Below are 18,973 nucleotides of genomic sequence, written 5' to 3' on the forward strand. Positions count from 1 at the left end.
TTTACATCATTGACTCGTAATCAAGTGGTTTCTACCATGTTCGACATCAACTCATTTATTCGCATGGATAGAATCATACTATTTCGAGAAGCAGAAATGAAGACCCTGGATCTAGTTTCCGCCCTCGAGGCTGCGAGGAGTTTTATATTCATTATACAGTAGACTAATTATAAACAGATGGCTGTGTCCATACTGTGTCTACATATGTCTATGATTATAATGTACTGCGAAATCATTCCTATATCAGAGCAGTAGTTAGTTTGTTAGTTAAGTTTTTGATCTGAGTATGGGAATGCCTACCTCAACGATGATATGATCTCATATATGTATTTTGTGTGGAATATATGCAGGTTCCGACTGGGCTCTCCACAAGATAATCTTCGAAATGATAAAGTGCTTCACCCTTCCTAGATGATATAAAACCCTAATCTACTACAGACCTCGCACTTTAGGGGGCAATCTGTTACACTAAAATTTGTCACCATGACTATTTACAGTTAGTATGGCTCCATCAATAACCATACTGTCCTCCATGCCAAGTCTTATACCTCTGCTCCTCATGTCAAACTCCAAAAAAGAGAGAAAGCCTTTAAAAATCAATATAACTCTGGTTACGCACTTTCTCTTACTCTTACATGTGGGCCCGCACCTCAAGTACATAATACCTGTGTACTTGTGCGTTCTGTCTGTAAAGGGGTGGGTGCGTACCCCTGTAAAAGTCAAAAGGCACAAGTTTTACTTCAAAAAACTTACTTGCGGTCGATTCTAGAGCATTCTAGAAGATGGTTTGACGTGGATTGAGCGCCTCCAGATGGTTCATGCATCCCAATGAAAGAAGAACTTATCCCATGAAGAGGGGAGCTATCCCTTTGAAAGAGGGGCTTATCCCATTGATGGTGGACCTGTTTAACTTCCTCCAAAGCATTATAAATATAGGCATTGGGCCAGAGGGAGGGGAGGTTGAAAGCTGAACATTCCTAAGGGTAGATGCTGCTGAAATTAGGACTCCCTTATAGAGCTTGAGAGGAGAGATCCCATTCCTTTCTTAGCTTCATTTGGAAGTGGGTGAGCTGATCAAAGTAGAGGAAAACTCTTGCTGGACCCTGGGAGGGACCTGCACAACACCAAGGCACTGGTTGTAAGGTTTCTTTTGTTTCCAATTAATACAATTAAGTTCATTTTTCTCAACAAGTTGTTATATATAATTTGTTTCATAAACTCCTTGGTCTTTATGATGAATATGTTTTATTATATGAGTTATTCAGGTGCTATGCAATCGTTTGCTTGTTAGTGTATGCAGGCTTCAAGGAGAAGGAGCTCATCTGGATCGAAGAGGCTTAGCTACTACAAACAACGTTGGACTAAAGGTAAGCCTTAAACACCTGGTTGCTTTTATTTTAAATGCATATTTAGGGAAAGATAGTGCTTGATTGTTTTGTTTGTCACTAGAAACGCCTTAGTTTCTAGGGAGGTCAGTTTTGTCCGCAAAATTGACTCTTTCCGCATGACATGGACTTTAAAAGTCCTTAAATATGACTCATTCCCCTATCGGGTTTTCCCACAAGTCACTATCGCATATCGAAAGGGCTCTGTCCCTTTGTGTTTCATTTAATACAAAAATACATTAAAAAACTGTAAAATCTCCCATACCGGACTTGAAATTATATGAAATAGCCTTAAGGTACCCTTTCGGGTCCGGCATATCGCATCGGCCTTCCTCCTTTTCTTTTCGTTTAATAATCGAAACTGCGAAAAATGCATTAAAACTGGCTTTTCCCTCAGACTTCAAATCTTATGAAATATTACCGATAAACCCATCAGGTCCTGTTCATTAGGTCGCTCCGATTGCGATATCGCAATCGCTCATTGCAATACCCCCAGGCCATTGTAAGTGCTCCTGCAATACCCCGATAGCAATTCGGCGATGTAATATGGGTCGCTAATCTGTGCGCTTGATCGATGGTCCATATTATCTCCGCCAATCACCATCGCCATATATATGTATGTTCTACCGATAAGCGCCAATAGCGATCCGCAGATCGAATTTGGACCATTGATCGGCCAGATCTGACGGCTATTGTGTATTTCCTTGTTCTTCCTCCGATAGCTCCATTTTCTCTGTTTTAACAGGTTTTGGACCTCCCAATAATGTTTCTCCGCCATGCTAAGGGTGTTCCTCTTGCAATAAATTTTATCTTTTCAGAATATTTCGATCTTTGGCATGATTTTTAAAGAGTTTATGAAGACTTAGAGAGAATTCTTGGATCCATTTGGATCATGCCTTCCCACTGAAAAAGGATTTTGGACCACCAAAAGTTGGTTTTCAAGCATCGCTTAAGTGAGGATATAGTTGCCTCACTTGTCCAATCTCTATCCATTTGGCATTACTGGATTTTGAACCTTTGAGTCCTATTCTTAGGTACTCGACATCCCCTCTGCGCGTAGTCCTCACCTTCCTATCCAAAACTGTATCTTCCTATAGCTCATTGAGGTATTCAGGCAATAGATCATCAATGTAAGGCAATTGACTTTGCTCTTCAGCATCTTTAATTGAAGAAGGTTCAAACAGTCTTACATTTTCTACATTTACCACTGAACAGATGTGCATGTATGCTGGTAGATCAAGGCGGAAAGCATTCTCACCAATTTTCTCAAGTACCTTAAAAGGCCCATACCTTATTGGCTTCAACTTCTTTCCTTCCCCTTGCATTCTGTCGTTGTTGATGTACAACTAGACTTGATTGCCAACTTGGAAGCTGTGCTCCACCCGGTGTTTATCATGCCTTGCCTTGTATTTGGCTTGGCTCTTTTCCAGCTGTTCCTGCATTGCCTAGTGAATTTCTTGGATTTTTTCAATGAATCTGGTTGTTTTTTCCACATCACTGTGTCCAACAACTGCTATGTCTTTTTAAAGACAAAATCCAAGTGCACATAACATAAGTGTTCATCCCAAAGCTTGGGATGCTTGCTGCAATAACCCCTGAGAAACTGGATCACTGTCTGGTTGACTACCTCTGTTGGCCATCTGTCTGTGGATGAAAGGTTGTGATTTTCTTTAGTCTGGTGTCCATTAATTCCCATAGGCTTGACAAAAAATTCCCAACAAATTGGGAGTCTCGATTAGATACTATGGAAGTGGGTAACCCAAGATGCACCCAGACATGCTGAAAGAACAATTTCGTTGTTTGTTCAGCTATAATTTTCTTATTACAAGGTATTAAAATACACATTTTGCTGAACATGTCCATAATAACATATAAATAGTCATGTCCCTTTCTAGATTTTGGCAATCCCCCAACAAAGTCCATGGAAACACTTTCACAAGGACGGGAAGGAACTGGCAGTGGAGTGTACAAGCCTAGTTTTCTATTGCTGGGCTTGCTTTTAGCACACATGGTACACCCTCTTACATATCTAGAAACTGTTTTGTTAACGCTCAAATCTGCCCCAGGCTGAGGAAGGAAAAACTCAAGGTAACATCAAACCACGCTCAGCCTCGTAGCTAGCCCTACGAGGACAGGAGAGGGCTCTCTCCGGGTCAATCTCGGAAAAATATAATCAATGAGGCTTGAGATGACTGAAATTGTAACTAATCTTAGGCTAGGTATTAAGTGCAGAGGTTTAAAGGTGATTTTTTGGGGTTTTTGTTGAATCAAAGGGAAAGGCAATTTTGGGTGCGGGGATGAGACACAGTTTCTGCAGAGGTCTGATTGGAGCAAGGTAGGCAATTGTTTGATGCCTTAAAAGCTAATGAGGTGAGTAGATCAGATAGGTGAGGAGCTAAGGAGAGCAAGAAAACCTCAAGAGTTCTCCTTAAACAGATGAAAACATAGGAGATCAAACAAACTTAAAGGCAGAGCATTACAGATTATGAATTCTACCTTAACACTTCATTTGTTCAATTGCAGAAGATGAGAGAAGGAAAATGATACACATAACAAATTAAAAGTACTGAAAGAAGCACACCATCAAGACATAAAGCCACATGAATTCCAAACATTGGTGCAAAACCCTGGTCTTTCCTTTGCCAAAATGCTGAAGTGAAATGTACAATATAGTCTCAAAACCTTTTCCCCAAGAGTCCAACCCTGAAAATGACTAAGAAAATACATAATATAGGCAAGCTAACTCATTCCCTTGCCTCTAGGGGTCGAGCTCATTATCCTAGGAGCTTTTTCAACCAATTCTAAACATGGAGCAAGAATCTAGTTAACCAAAACAACCTACCTCTAAAAAGAAGGAAACTAATTCATCACATTAATTTCTTGGTAATTTCTGACTGAACCATCTATAAGGAGATTAATAAGTGCCATGTTACCTCACATACATCAAATTACATCATGTTTGGTCAAATATCATCTCAAGGGGTGAAACTAGTGAAGACTAGCCGAGTTTCTGAGCTGAAAGGTGAAAACTGTGCTGAAAAACCCTGTGCGCCGCGCGCTTGAGCCCTACGCGCCGCGTGCATTTCCACCTGCTTTTCGGGCACTTCCCGGCATCCAAATTGAGCTCAGGTTGGCTTGTTGGAAAGCCCTGGATGTCTACTTTCCAACCAAATGAAAATTTTCAATTTGGTGTCCATTTGCCCCTCCAAAAGTGCATTCTCTCGGAAGTACTTCCTGCTGGTGCAAAAGGTGGCAGAAAGGTGATTTTCATGGTGTTTTTGAGCCTTTTGGTCACCCAGAACTTAATGAAATGCTTTGGCAATAGCTGAGCATGTATAATTCATCATGACAAATCCAAAACTACAAGCCATTTGTGATTTGGACCTCCCAATCTTATGGGTCGCACGCGACACACTACGCGTTGAGTTGAAAAACCTGTTTTGCAAGCCAAAAATTTAAAATTGACAAAATTTTCTCCAAATTCCTTGAAATTTGGGCTGAAGGTGCCTCATCAAGTGCCATGTTCAGCCAAAGAAGCTTCGGCCAAGATTCGAAGTCTATCCTCCCTTTTTCGACATTTTAGTGCCCTTCTGGTACATGCAGTTCTGTGGTAGAATCACTGTCTCGGTTGTATGATGTGTCGGTGTCCGTCTCCATGGTGTTACCAGTCTATGCCAATGATATGTTCAGCTCGTTGAAAATGAGAAATTGGTACCTTTATCTCCAATTGCCAAGTGTATGAAATGAGAATTTGGTGCCTTTTGTTTCAATTATCAAAATATGCCAAGTAGGAAGGGGTTGTGGTACATAGGGACAATGGGTATAGGATTAGGGCATGTGAATTTAGGGGGTGGGAGAACTTAGGGAATAAGGAAATGAATGGACAAATGGAATAAGGGAGTGATGGAGGAATGATAAAATTGGTAGAAAAACTGTCAATCATAACCCTAACATTGTTGCTTTGGAAATTATGAAGAAGTAGGGTTTGATTTCTTAAACAATCACCATTCATCAAACACCATGAAGTAAGCACCAAACTTGGATAAAAAAACAGAGATGGAGGCCCTACCTACTTGTACAAATGATGATCCAAGCATATTGGGCAATTTTGGAGCAAAATTTTGAAGTTTTTGGGCTTGTTGGCTGTATGCGCCGCGCGCCTGCCCAATGCACCGCGCGCCTCTGATGCGCCGCGCCAGTGTATTTTTACACTGTGAAAACTTGCTCAATGCGCCGCGCGCCGCTGATGCGTCGCGCGCCTGCCCAACGCGTCGCGCGCCACATAGTGCATTTTGCAGGAGGCTTTCGGAGGCCTTCCTAGTGTCAAAATCAGGTGCAGGATAGCTCGTTGGAAAGGTCTTTGAGTCTAATTTCTAACCCAACCATAATTTTTTAATTTGGAGTTCATTTGACCTGTCAAAAATCAAATCTCCCAAGACTGGTAAAAATGTTCCAAATGAGGCTGCCTCAAGGTAGAGTGCTGTTGCAGTCAACTTTTGAATGCCTTCCTCAACTCCAAATTGAGCTCATGATAGCTCATTGGAAAGATATTTTTGTCTAGTTATCCTTTGACTCATCAAGAAAGTTATTTGGCCAACCAAGCTAGGAGAAAACCTGATTTTCCCAAGGTCACTTCAGAGGTGCATCAATTCTCCCGAGGCGATTGTAGTTTTGAAATTTCTCTAAAACCATGACACCTGTGTAAAAAGTGAGGGATTTTTTCTTATTTGGCATGTTTTGGAAAAAAACCTCTCTCATTTTTCCAAAATTCATCTTTTATTTCTCTGAAACATCTTTTGAGTGAAACTTATCCCGATGTGTGAAACAAGGAATTTTGTGGAAATGAAGCGAAATGAAGGGGATGAGGGGCTTGTAAATTCTTGGGGAAATTTTGGGAAGTAGGGAGGGATGTTATGAGGCAGGGGAAAGTGGAATCTTAGATATGGAGTGAGGGGAAGGGGTCCAAAAGGGCAAAACGCTGGCCTAGCCTAGAGAATTGCCAAGTTGTGGCAAGAAACTAGGGTTTGTGGAAAAATGAGGAATTTGGGGAATCTCAGTTATGGGAAGTGTTTAATAAGGTACATTAATGATAGGGGAAGGTGTATGAACATCAGGATACAAATTTTTCCGATGATTTGACCCTCCAAGAGAATTTACCTCCAAAACCCTAGGAGAGGGAAATGAACCTTGCCTAGGTGCAACTGAAGCATGAACAAGGTGTAAAATGACCCAATGGAACCTGACATGATGAGGACAACCCTATGAATGATGATAGAATCAGCTGAATGATGACATGGACCGACATTTGGACAATTTTAGAAGGAGTGAAAGCAAACCCTAGACCTAATGCCTAGTGACCAAATTTTTCTTGAAGACTCTTTGAAATGACAAAATTTGACCTTGACACTCTGAGACCACTTTGTATGAGCATATTTGATCACTAGAGGAAGGCTGGAAGGACTGACACTAACATTGGATCCAATGGGGATGGTAGCTCCTTGGAGGTGCCAAGAACGACAGATCTTTGGGAGAGCAGACCAGTGCCTTCATCGATGGAGTCATCATTCCAACAATTGACACAAAACTTTGACACATTTATTGACTGTAGATTTGACTGAAAACTGAATACAACTATGAAAAAACTGACTCAATTTTAAAACTGAAAGGACTAATCAACTGACTCGACAAACTGTACTCATAAATACTAAGACTTGAAACTTAAAACAAAAGCTTGGTGGCAGTACATGGCCACCTGTGTTTCTTACAAGACAATATATCCTCAAAATATATGAAAATGCCAATGCAACCAATCAAGAAGATGGCTTCTTGATTGATTCTTCTTATCAGATCTTTTGGTCAACAGTACAAACCTATCACTGGGCATCCAAAAACATAGTTGACCATGGCTGCAACAAAACATTGTAATAAACACTTTCACTGCTGGCTGTAACAAACTTGCTAGAGAATCGTAAAAAACATGAAGATTTGCCATTGCCACCTCCTGCTGAAAGATCAAGGTGTCCTTTGTTTCAAATTATGATCTTCCTTCATCATGTGCTTCGGTAAAAGTATGCTCATGGGCTTCAAAAAACTCCGAACAGGTAGATGAGCAGATCTCCTCTTGTAAAAACATTTCAACACTTGAAACATATGAAGAATCTGAAAGGTAATCCTGTATGCTATGATCTTCTGTAGTCTGACAATATGGTAGGTCATCTTCATATGATATCACAACCAAATTATCAAGTTCCTTATTGCAGTCTTCAATATTATCAAGCACAATATTATCATTTATATCGTCTGCCACAAATTCACTCAAAGAAACTTTTTCACTTGCTTGAGCAAAGATCTCACCTTGTTGTTAATGAGCAGACTGAATGACCTCCTCATGAAGACTCTGTTCTGATGAGATGGGAGCACTTAGATTTGTAACTTTGTTTTCTTCATGCCAGATGATCTCAACAGCTGAGTTTTTCTTTATAGGATTTGGCACAAGGTATTCTTGGTCATCATGATCTGAATGTCGATCTGAAATAGTTGACTTGACTGCATCACATTCTGAAATTAAATCTTGACTACCCTGCACGCTGTCTTCTTCTGTGGGCAGATCTGAAATAGAACCCTCTCTTTCATCATCTTCCACCATATGACCATCTCCAGCCTGTTGATCTTGATTCTGCTGCAAAATGTCCTGATCATCTAGACAAGTATCCTCTAAGTTTTCTTTATGCTGCTAAAATGGATTTTCGTACAGGGCCTCCATGATTTCTCCGTCCATGAAATCATTATCACCATAAAAATTCTCTAGATCTTCAATGAAATTATGTACATGGCTACAACAGTTCTGAACTAAAATCAAGGATGGATATGATTCTTTATACTTTTCAAAGAACACGGTATGAAAATCCCTTAAACAATAAATGGAAGCAGATGGAAAACTTTCATACCAGGATCGGGCTTCATCTTCCAGAGTAGCCATAAACATTTTCATCAAACAGTCTTCAGGAAAATTGATCTTAAATTTATGCACATGAATGTGAAATTTCACCAGATGAAGAGCAGCGTCATTACCTTCTTGATTTCTGAACATAGGAAAATTATTTGACCAATCTACCTTCGGCATCTTATTCGGAAAACCTGGAATGTGATCTCGGCTCATGGGATCATATCTTCTTGTGATTTGGTCCATCTTGAAAATCTCACAGCTACTGATCTCTCTGCAGTGAAGTCACCATGAAGCACAGGTTGCTGGATTCTTTAGTGAAAGGAGTCACCAGATGAATGATTTCAGCCTTCATATGTGTTTGACTGCTGTCCACCATCAGCATCAGATCTGCAACTTGATACATTTACTGGGGTAATTAAATTTAGATGTCACGTTTACAAGCTAGACCGGAGATTGACTGAAGCAGCGTTTATCTACTTCCGCTAATGCAAAGCAAAAGTGTTTCAAAGGCTACCTGGCATAACTTTAGGCTCCGTCTGTAGCTTATAAAACAAATGAAATCAAGAATTAAACCATTTGTTCTTCCCTAGTATGGTTGCCACTATGTTAACGCTCAAATTTGCCCCAGGATGAGGAAGGAAAAACTCAAGGTAAAATCAAACCACGCTCAGCCTCGTAGCTAGCCCTACAAGGACAGGAGAGGGCTCTCTCCGGGTCAATCTCGGAAAAATATAATCAATGAGGCTCGAGATGACTGAAATTGTAACTAATCTTAGGCTAGGTATTAAGTGCAGAGGTTTAAAGGTGATTTTTTAGGGTTTTTGTTGAATCAAAGGGAAAGGCAATTTTGGGTGCGGGGATGAGACACAGTTTCTGCAGAGGTTTGATTGGAGCAAGGTAGGCAATTGTTTGATGCCTTAAAAGCTAATGAGGTGAGTAGATCAGACAGGTGAGGAGCTAAGGAGAGCAAGAAAACCTCAAGAGTTCTCATTAAACAAATGAAAACATAGGAGATCAAACAAACTTAAAGGCAGAGCATTACAGATTATGAATTCTACCTTAACACTTCATTTGTTCAATTGCAGAAGATGAGAGAAGGAAAATGATACACATAACAACTTACAAGTATTGAAAGAAGCACACCATCAAGACATAAATCCACATGAATTCCAAACATTTCTACAAAACCCTGGTCTTTCCTTTGCCAAAATGCTGAAGTAAAATGTACAATAGTGTCCCAAAACCTTTTCCCATAGAGTCCAACCCTGAAAATGACTAAGAAAATACATAATATAGGAAAGCTAACTCATTCCCTTGCCTCTAGGGGTCGAGCTCATCATCCTAGGATCTGTTTCAACCAATTCTAAACATGGAGCAAGAATCTAGTTGACCAAAACAACCTACCTCTAAAAAGAAGGAAACTGATTCATCACATTAATTTCTTGGTAATTTGTGACTGAACCATCTAGAAGGAGATACATAAGTGCCATGTTACCTCACATACATCAAATTACATCATGTTTGGTCAAATATCATCTCAAGGGGTGAAACTGGTGAAGACTGGCCGAGTTTCTGAGCTGAAAGGTGAAAACTGTGTTGAAAAACCCTGTGCGCCGCGTGCCTGAACCCTACGCGCCATGCGCCTTTCCACCTACTTTTGGGGCACTTTCTGGGATCCAAATTGAGCTCGGGTTGGCTTGTTGGAAAGCCTTGGATGTCTACTTTCCAACTCAAGTGGAATATTTCAATTTGGTGTCCATTTTCCCCTCCAAAAGTGAATTCTCCCGAAAGTACTTCCTGCTAGTGCAAAAGGTGGCAGAAAGGTGATTTTCATGGTGTTTTTGAGCCTTTTGGTCACCCAGAACTTAATGAAATGCTTTGGCAATAGCTGAGAATGTATAATTCATAATGAAAAATCCAAAACTACAAGCCATTTGTGATTTGGACCTCCCAATCTTATGGGTCGCGTGCAGCGCGCTACGCGTTGAGTTGAAAAACCTGTTTTGCAAGCCAAAAATTTAAAATTGACAAAATTTTCTCCAAATTCCTTGAAATTTGGGCTGAAGGCACCTCATCAAGTGTCATGTTCAACCAAAGATGCTTCGGCCAAGATTCAAAGTCTATCCTCCATTTTACGACATTTTAGTGCCCTTCTGGTACATGCAGTTCTGTGGTAGAATCACTGTCTCCGTTGTATGATGTGTCGGTGTCCGTCTCCATGGTGTTACCAGTCTATGCCAATGATATGTTCAGCTCGTTGAAAATGAGAAATTGGTACCTTTATCTCCAATTTCCAAGTGTATGAAATGAGAATTTGGTGCATTTTGTTTCAATTATCAAAATATGCCAAGTAGGAAGGGGCTATGGCACATAGGGACAGTGGGTATAGGATTAGGGCATGTGAATTTAGGGGGTGGGAGAACTTAGAGAATAAGGAAATGAATGAACAAGTGGAATAAGGGAGTGATGGAGGAATGATAAAATTGGTAGCAAAACTATCAATCATAACCCTAGCACTGTTGCTTTGGAAATTATGCAGAAGTAGGGTTTGATTTCTTAAACAATCACCATTCATCAAACACCATGAAGTAAGCACCAAACTTGGATAAAAAACAAAGATGGAGGCCCTACCTACTTGTACAAATGATGATCCAAGCATATTGGGAAATTTTGGAGAAAAATTTTTGCTTGTTGGCTGTATGCGCCACATGCCTGCCCAACGTGCCGCACGCCTCTGATGCGCCGCGCTAGTGTATTTTTACATTGTGAAAACTTGTTCAATGCGCCGCGTGCCTGCCCAACGTGTCATGCGCCACATAGTGCATTTTGCAGGAGGCTTTCAGAGGCCTTCCTGGTGTTGAAATTGGGCGCAGTATAGCTCGTTGGAAATTTCTTTGAGTCTAATTTCCAGCCCAACCAGAATTTTTCAATTTGGAGTTCATTTGCCTTGTCAAAAATCAAATCTCCCAAGACTGGGAAAAATGTGACAAATGAGGCTTCCTCAAGGCAGAGTGGTGTTGCAATAAACTTTTGAATGCCTTCCTCAACTCCAAATTGAGCTCATGATAGCTCATTAGAAAGACAATTTTGTCTAGTTATCATTTGACTCATCAAGAAAGTTATTTGGCCAACCAAGCTAGGAGAAAACCTGATTTTCCCAAGGTCACTTCAGAGGTGCATCAATTCTCCCGAGGCGATTGTAGTTTTAAAAGTTCTCTAAAACCATGACACCTGTGTAAAATGTGAGGGAGGTTATTATTCTTTGGCATGTTTTGGACAAAAACCTCACTTAGTTTTCCAAAATACATCTTTGATTGCTCTGAAACATCTTTTGAGTGAAACTTATCCCGATGTCTGAAACAAGGAATTTTGTGGAAATGAAGCGAAATGAAGGGGATGAAGGGCTTGTAAATTCTTGGGGAAATTTTGGGAAGTAGGGAGGGAAGTTAGGAAGTAGGGGAAAGTGGAATCTTAGAGATGGAGTGAGGGGAAGGGGTCCAAAAGGGCAAAACACAGGCCTAGCCTAGAGAATTGCCAAGTTGTGGCAAGAAAATAGGGTTTGTGGAAAAATGAGGAATTTGGGGAATGTCAGTGATGGGAAGTGTTTAATAAGGTACATTAATGATAGGGGAAGGTGTATGAACATCAGGATACAAATTTTTCTGATGATTTGACCCTCCAAGAGAATTTACCTCCAAAACCCTAGGAGAGGGAAATGAACCTTGCCTAGGCGCAACTGAAGCATGAACAAGGTGTAAAATGACCCAATGGAACCTGACATGATGAGGACAACCCTATGAATGATGATAGACTCAGCTGAATGATGACATGGACCGACATTTGGACAACTTTAGAAGGAGTGAAAGCAAACCCTAGACCTAATGCCTAGTGACCAAATTTTGCTTGAAGACTCTTTGAAATGACAAAATTTGACCTTGACACTCTGAGACCACTTTGTAAGAGCATATTTGATCACTGGAGGAAGGCTGGAAAGACCAACACTAACATGTTTCATGCATTTTTGGCCAATAGCAGTATCTTTGCAGCTGTGAAACTGTTTTACTTACCCAAAAATGACCGGATATCAGAGAAGTATGTGCCTCCCTAATTATGTTAATTCTCTCTGTTTGTGGAATGCATAGTTTTCCCAAATGATACAAGAGTCATTCATTAACATAGTACTCGAATTCTTCTACCTTTTTTCCATTACTTAAAGCTGCATATACATCTTTAAAGTCTATATCTCGAGCATATTGTTCAATGTAGCTTTCATGCATTACTGAGTTATGCTTAAGTATAGTATATGCATTTATGATTGGTCTGGACAACATATCTGCAACTTTATTGTGTATGCCCTTTTTATATCTGATGACTAAATGAAACTGTTGTAGGAAACCCATCCACCTATAGTGTCTTGATTGCTGCAATTTAGTTTGTGAGTGCAAGTACTGAAGTGGCTGATGATCAATATGTATTATTGTTTCTTTGCCCATTAAGTAATGTTTCCACTTCTTCACACTTTGAACTAATGCATACAGTTCTTTATCATATGTAGGATAATTAACTAATGCAGAATTAAAAGTCTCAGAATGGTAGCATATGGGTTTACCATGTTGCATCAACACTGCTCCCATGGCATAATCACTAGCATTTATTTCGATCTCAAATGGTTGTTGAAGATTTGGCAATGTTAGTACTGGCGTTGTACTAATTTTTTCTTTCAAGGTGTCAAAGGATTTCTACTATTTTCCTCCACATTGAAACACCTTGTTCAATCTTGTCAAAGCATGTAAGGGAGCTGTAATTAAGGAAAAGTTAGCAATAAACTTTCTCCAATATTGTGTTGCCTTTACGAAGCTTATAACTTTTGTAGCAGACTTGGGTTTAGGACAATTTACAATGAATGAAACCTTAGAGGGATATATCTTCAGTTCACCACCCCCTACAATATGACCCAAATAATTCAAAAATGTTTTTCCAAATTCACACTTTGATAATTTAGCATAAATATTTTCTTTTTTTAAAACATCTAGAGTCTGTTTTACATGCTTCAAATGTTCTTCCCATGTTTGGCTGAATACAAGAATGTCATCTAGATATACAATTACAAAATAATCAATAAAAGGCCTGAGTACATCATTAATTACTCTCATGAAAGTGGCAAGAGCATTAGTTAAGCCAAAAGGCATAACTAGCCATTCATACATCGCTTGCTTTGTTTTGAAAGAAGTCTTCCATGCATCTTGTTCTGCTACTCTGACCTGATGGTAACCACTACGTAGGTCCAACTTGGAAAAGTAAATAGCCTCTTTCAACTGATCCAATAGATCATCAATACGAGGAAGGGGATAACGATTCTTGATCATTATTTTATTTAGTGCTCGATAACAATGCACATCCTCCATGAACTGTCCTTCTTTCTCACCAACACTATTGGAGATCCGCATGGTGATGTTCTTGGTCTTATGAACCCTTTCTTGAGCAGCTCCTGTACCTGCTTCTTGATTTTTGCATTCTCTAAAGCGGATAACGTGTATATTCTGATGTTAGGAAATGGAGAATCTTGCTACAAATTAATATCATGTACAATTTCCCTTTTTGGTGGCAGACCTTTAGGTTTTTGAAATAAGATATCATATTATGAAACAACCTTTTCTAAATCAGCTTTTTGTTTAGCATTACAACCCTCAAATACATTGGTTTTTTTAGGTTCCTTTTCCTTTACAACCATTAGTAAAAATTTCTTGCATGAATTTACAATCTTTTTCATCTGCCCTGAGTTTATGAGAGTATAATTATTTTTGAGTTTGTGAGCTCTTACAATATATTCTATTCCATATTTGACAAGTTGATACTTATTTTTTGCTCTATAGAAGATGGCTTTTCTATCATACAAGTAAGGACTTCCTAAAACAATTCCACATATATCCAAGGGAATTACATCTAACTCAACCTCATCTACAAATTTTGAACCAATGGAAAACCTAAGTTTACATTGTCTAGTCACTTGTAGCTCTGCTTTATCATATAACCAACCCAATGGATATGGATTCTTGTGAGGTGTGGTTATTAATCCCAGTTTCTTTACAATTGCTTCAGAAATTAAGTTTACTTGTGAGCTACTATCAAACAAAGTATCAATCTTTTGATTCTTGTAAATAACTCTAATATGAAAAAGATCATGTATTCTCCTCTCATTTTCTTCACTATCAATAGTTTGGGAAGAATTACTAGTAGATGCTTCAGAATTTTTACCTTGTATACCTGTGGCTGTGATGGTTGTTTCATCACCTGAGTTTGATCCCAAATCTCTCTGAACAGTAGCAGCAACCTTCTTCTTCTTGCCATTGAACTTCATGGGTTTCAACTTCAGATGTAAAGACCAGCAATGTTCATCATCATGTCCATCCTTCTTGCAATGAGTGCATGAAGGTTTGGCCTTTTGTACAGCATTGGCCTCCCTCTCTTTCCATTTCTGCTTCCTCTTTTCCTTGTTTTTGGTTGCAGTGGGTTTTGATGACCCCCCAATCTCTGGGTTCACATTCTTTCCTCTAGACTCTAGATGGGTAGCTTGAACAGATACCTCATCTATGCTAGTAGGGTTAAACATCATAATGGTGTGCCTCAAATAACTATGTAGACCACCTATATACCTCAGAAAAGTTTCAGGTGAGTCTAAAGAAATGCCTAGAATCAAAGCTCTTTTTCTAAACTCTTGGGTGTAGCTTTGTACACTTTTCCCTTTTAATTGGCGAAGAGTTTGCCAACTCATCATAGCTTACTGCATATAAGCTAGTGGATAGAATTAGTTTTTAATTGTAGAAACAAATTCACTCCATATAGAAAGAATTTTACTATGCTTCTTCAAGTCAGCTCATGTCTTGCGTTCCCACCATACCAAGGCAATTCCTCCAAGGTGTAGGCTAGCCAGCTGAATTTTAGTCCTATCTGAATCAATGCTCTGAACCCTGCAATACAAATCAATCTGTCTAATCTAGTTATCTAGCTTCTCTACGTTTAACTATACATCATATATTGGCAAATCAAATTTAACATCTAATTAAATCAAAGATGTTTTCTTCTTTGTATTTTCAGGGCTATCAGGAGGTGTGGATAGAGGAGCCTCTTTTCCTTTCCTTTTGCCTTCAGAATGGTCATTTCGTAGAGATTCCTCTGTTTCTTTGTCTTGTTTGGAATTTGAAGAATCTTCACTTCGACCTTTCTTAAATTCTCTATACATTTCTTCTACCATGGCTCTCATGGTCATGAAACTGTCTATGAACGGAGAGTCTGATTCCAAGGGAATTTCTTCCGCCATTTTCCTCCTAAGATAGACTCTACCAATTTCTAGGTTAGTTTCAACCAATTCTCCTTCTCCTAATTTAAGCTTTGACCTATTGATCATTCACAAATAGTCCAACACAAACTTGTCTAAACTTAGCAACCTAAAGCTTTGATACCACTTGATCTAATAATGAGATCTAAGACAATATTAAGGTATCACAGACTTATGTGCATGGATTAGTCTATGTCATTTTATGCAATGGATTGAGAAGATTGCGAAATGCATAGACAATGAAGCAGTAAACAGAAAACATAATAGGCAACACATGACACAACAAAATTTAATAAGGAGTTCACCCAATACTCCTGGGCTACATCTCCTGGTCCAGCCTTCAGTGGTGGCCTCTCTATTATGTCTTCAAGCAGAGTTCTTTTTACAACAGTGAGCTCAATTTGAGCCTCACACACAACAGATTACAATAACAAGATATTTACTTGATCCTCTCAAGTTTCTCTATGAGTACACAGACTCCCTCAGTGCTCTCTGTCTCTGTGCAAACTCTGTCTCGGCATTTTCCTGCAATACTGCCTCCCCCTGCTGCGCTCTCTGTTTGTGGCTTTTAAAGCCAACACTGCCTGTTCATTTTAGGTTCCTGTCTCTCGGTCTCCCTGGCCTCTGCACGCTTTGAATCCCTCTACCAACGTTATACAATCATTGCTTAATGCATGGAGAGGAGGTGGCCACCCATTCTGCAACGCTAGAGTGCCTCGGGCCTCTAAAATGCCGGAAATAGCCGCACTCTATTTTCACAGTGAAAATGCATTTTCACAAAGAAATTCTACCTAAATTCAATATCTCGGACTTTAAAAGTCCTTAAATATGATTCATTCCCCTATCGGGTCTGCCTACAAGTCGCTATCACATATCGGAAGGGCTCTGTCCCTTTGTGTTTCGTTTAATAAAAAAATACATTAGAACGTTGTAAAATCCCACATACCAGACTTGAAATTATATGACATAGCCTTAAGGTACCCTTTCGGGTCCGGCATATCGCATTGAAATTCCTCCTTTTCTTTTTGTTTAATAACCAAAACTGTGAAAAATTCATTAAAACTGGCTTTTCCCCCAAACTTCAAATCTTATGAAATATTACCAATAAACCCATCGGGTCCTATTCATCAGGTCGCTCTGATTGCGATATCGTAATCGCTCATTGCAATACCCCCGGGCCATTGTAAGCACTCCTGCAATCCCCCGATAGTGATCTGGCGATGTAAAATGGGTCGTCGATCTGCGCGCTTGATCGACGGTCCATATTAACTCCACCAATCGCCATCGCCATATATATGTATGTTCTGATGATAAGAGCTGATAGCCACCACTGATAGTGATCTGCCGATCAGATTTGGACCATTGATCGGCTAGATCTGATGACAACTACGTATTTCCCTGTTCCGCCTCCGATAGCTCCATTTTCTCTGTTTTAACGGGTTTTGGACCTTCCGATAGTGTTTCTCCGCCATGCTAAGGGTGTTCCTCTTGCGATAACTTTGATATTTTTAGAACATTTCGATCTTTGGCACGATTTTTAAAGAGTTTATGAAGACTTAGAGAGAATTCTTGGATCCATTTGGATCACCCAGTGAGAAAGAAGTCCAGGGAAATCCACTTGTGTGTAGATTTATGAAATCTCAACCATGAATCAGAAAAGGAAAAGTACCTCGTGTTGTCCATGGAACAAATATTGCAAAAAATATTGGGGTCATAAATGTTTTCTTTGTTAGATGGTTATTCCAGATACAACCAGGTTATGGTTTCCAAGCCTGCATACTTAAGACCACCTTCCGAACGATGTGGGGCATGTTTGCATTCAAGTGAATGCCATTTCGGTTAATCAACCTGGTGCAAATTTTCAACATGCTATGGACATCAATTTCCATGGATTGATTAGATAGAGAATAGTGGTCTATCTTGATGATGTAACAATATGATCCAAATAGAAGTCGAACCACATACACCACTTAAAGAATATTTTTGAGCGATGTTGCAAGTATGGGATATCCTTGAATCCCAACAAAATCATCTTCGTAGTGTTCGAGGGTAATCTCTAGGGCCACATTATTTCCCTCTTTAGTCTCACCACAACTTGTGCGTTGAAGCCTCATTCCTCTACTTCTTTGCTATTTTTCTAGCTTTATAACCTAGAGGCTCCTGTGTGTTGAGTTGTACTACTGCATTGCATGTTGAACATTTGTACCTTTTGGCCTTGAGCCTGCTTCACCTAGACTCGTGTTTAAGCCACTTTTCGACCATGTCTTCTGTAAAATAAACCTTGCAATCACTTAGCCTATGCAACTTGACACACCCCTTATACTTGTGGAAAGAACATCCCTTTGAGTGTTCTTGACCTGTTTCGCCACCTTGCATTGAGCATAGGAATGTTCCTCTCCTAGGACTAGAGCATCTGCTTTTTTTGACATTCGTTCTTGCCACTGTACTATACAGTTCTTTTATTCCTTTTCAAGCTTCATATAAAAGAAAAAGACAAAAGTTATATATTCCAAGAAAACGAGCGGGAACGGGACATTATTTCCATATTTTGATGGCAGCTAGAGGTATTTGTGTCGCCCTTGAACAAAGACTCAAAAGAAAGTCTTTCCTCCATTGGGTGGGCTTTAGTTTTACTTAGGAGAGCCTTTACCTTGTTATCAAGTCAATTCTCCTCCGATTGGTTACCTCTTCCAATCATATGGAGAGTTTGCTTATGCATCCTGCATGACAAACTTATACAAAGTTATCATATGCTGCCTTGTAGTCACAGTTCATTCGTGCTTTTGTTCAAGGGAAATAAACTTGAGTCATCCTCTTTGCGGTGTCTCTTGACTTATTTTTCAGTCAGCCATCCCTGGTTGTCAATGTCATGTTTGTTATCACATCAGTTTTATTGGTCCTTTGCTCCTGCCAGTTTGAGAAGGTCTCCATTGACTTCTTGCTGGTGGTCTTGTCCTTATCGATTATGACAAATTGCTCTGAGGGCAGATCTAGAGTTGCACCTTGGCCCTATTTTCATTATTTATGGGTCACCTTGTGCTCAACATCAATCAGTATCATGGGTCTTTGACTGGGTGTTTCCCTTGTGTTCGACATCAGCTTTCATTATCACACATTGGGATTCATGCAGTGCCTTGGTTTCCATTTGACCCTATTGGTGGATTCCTCACCTCTCTGTTAATTTTCATTATTGGTTGACTAAGAGGGTTTCTATAATGCCTTAGATACATCTTGTGTACATTGAAAACATGCTTCGATTGGGTTACTACACCTTTGTTCGTCCGATTCCTTCCACATTATTGGCCT

The sequence above is a fragment of the Pinus tabuliformis genome, chromosome 6, assembly GCF_031772625.1.
Source record: "Pinus tabuliformis cultivar Carrire ecotype Pingquan chromosome 6, CPIR1, whole genome shotgun sequence".
NCBI lineage: Eukaryota > Viridiplantae > Streptophyta > Pinopsida > Pinales > Pinaceae > Pinus > Pinus tabuliformis.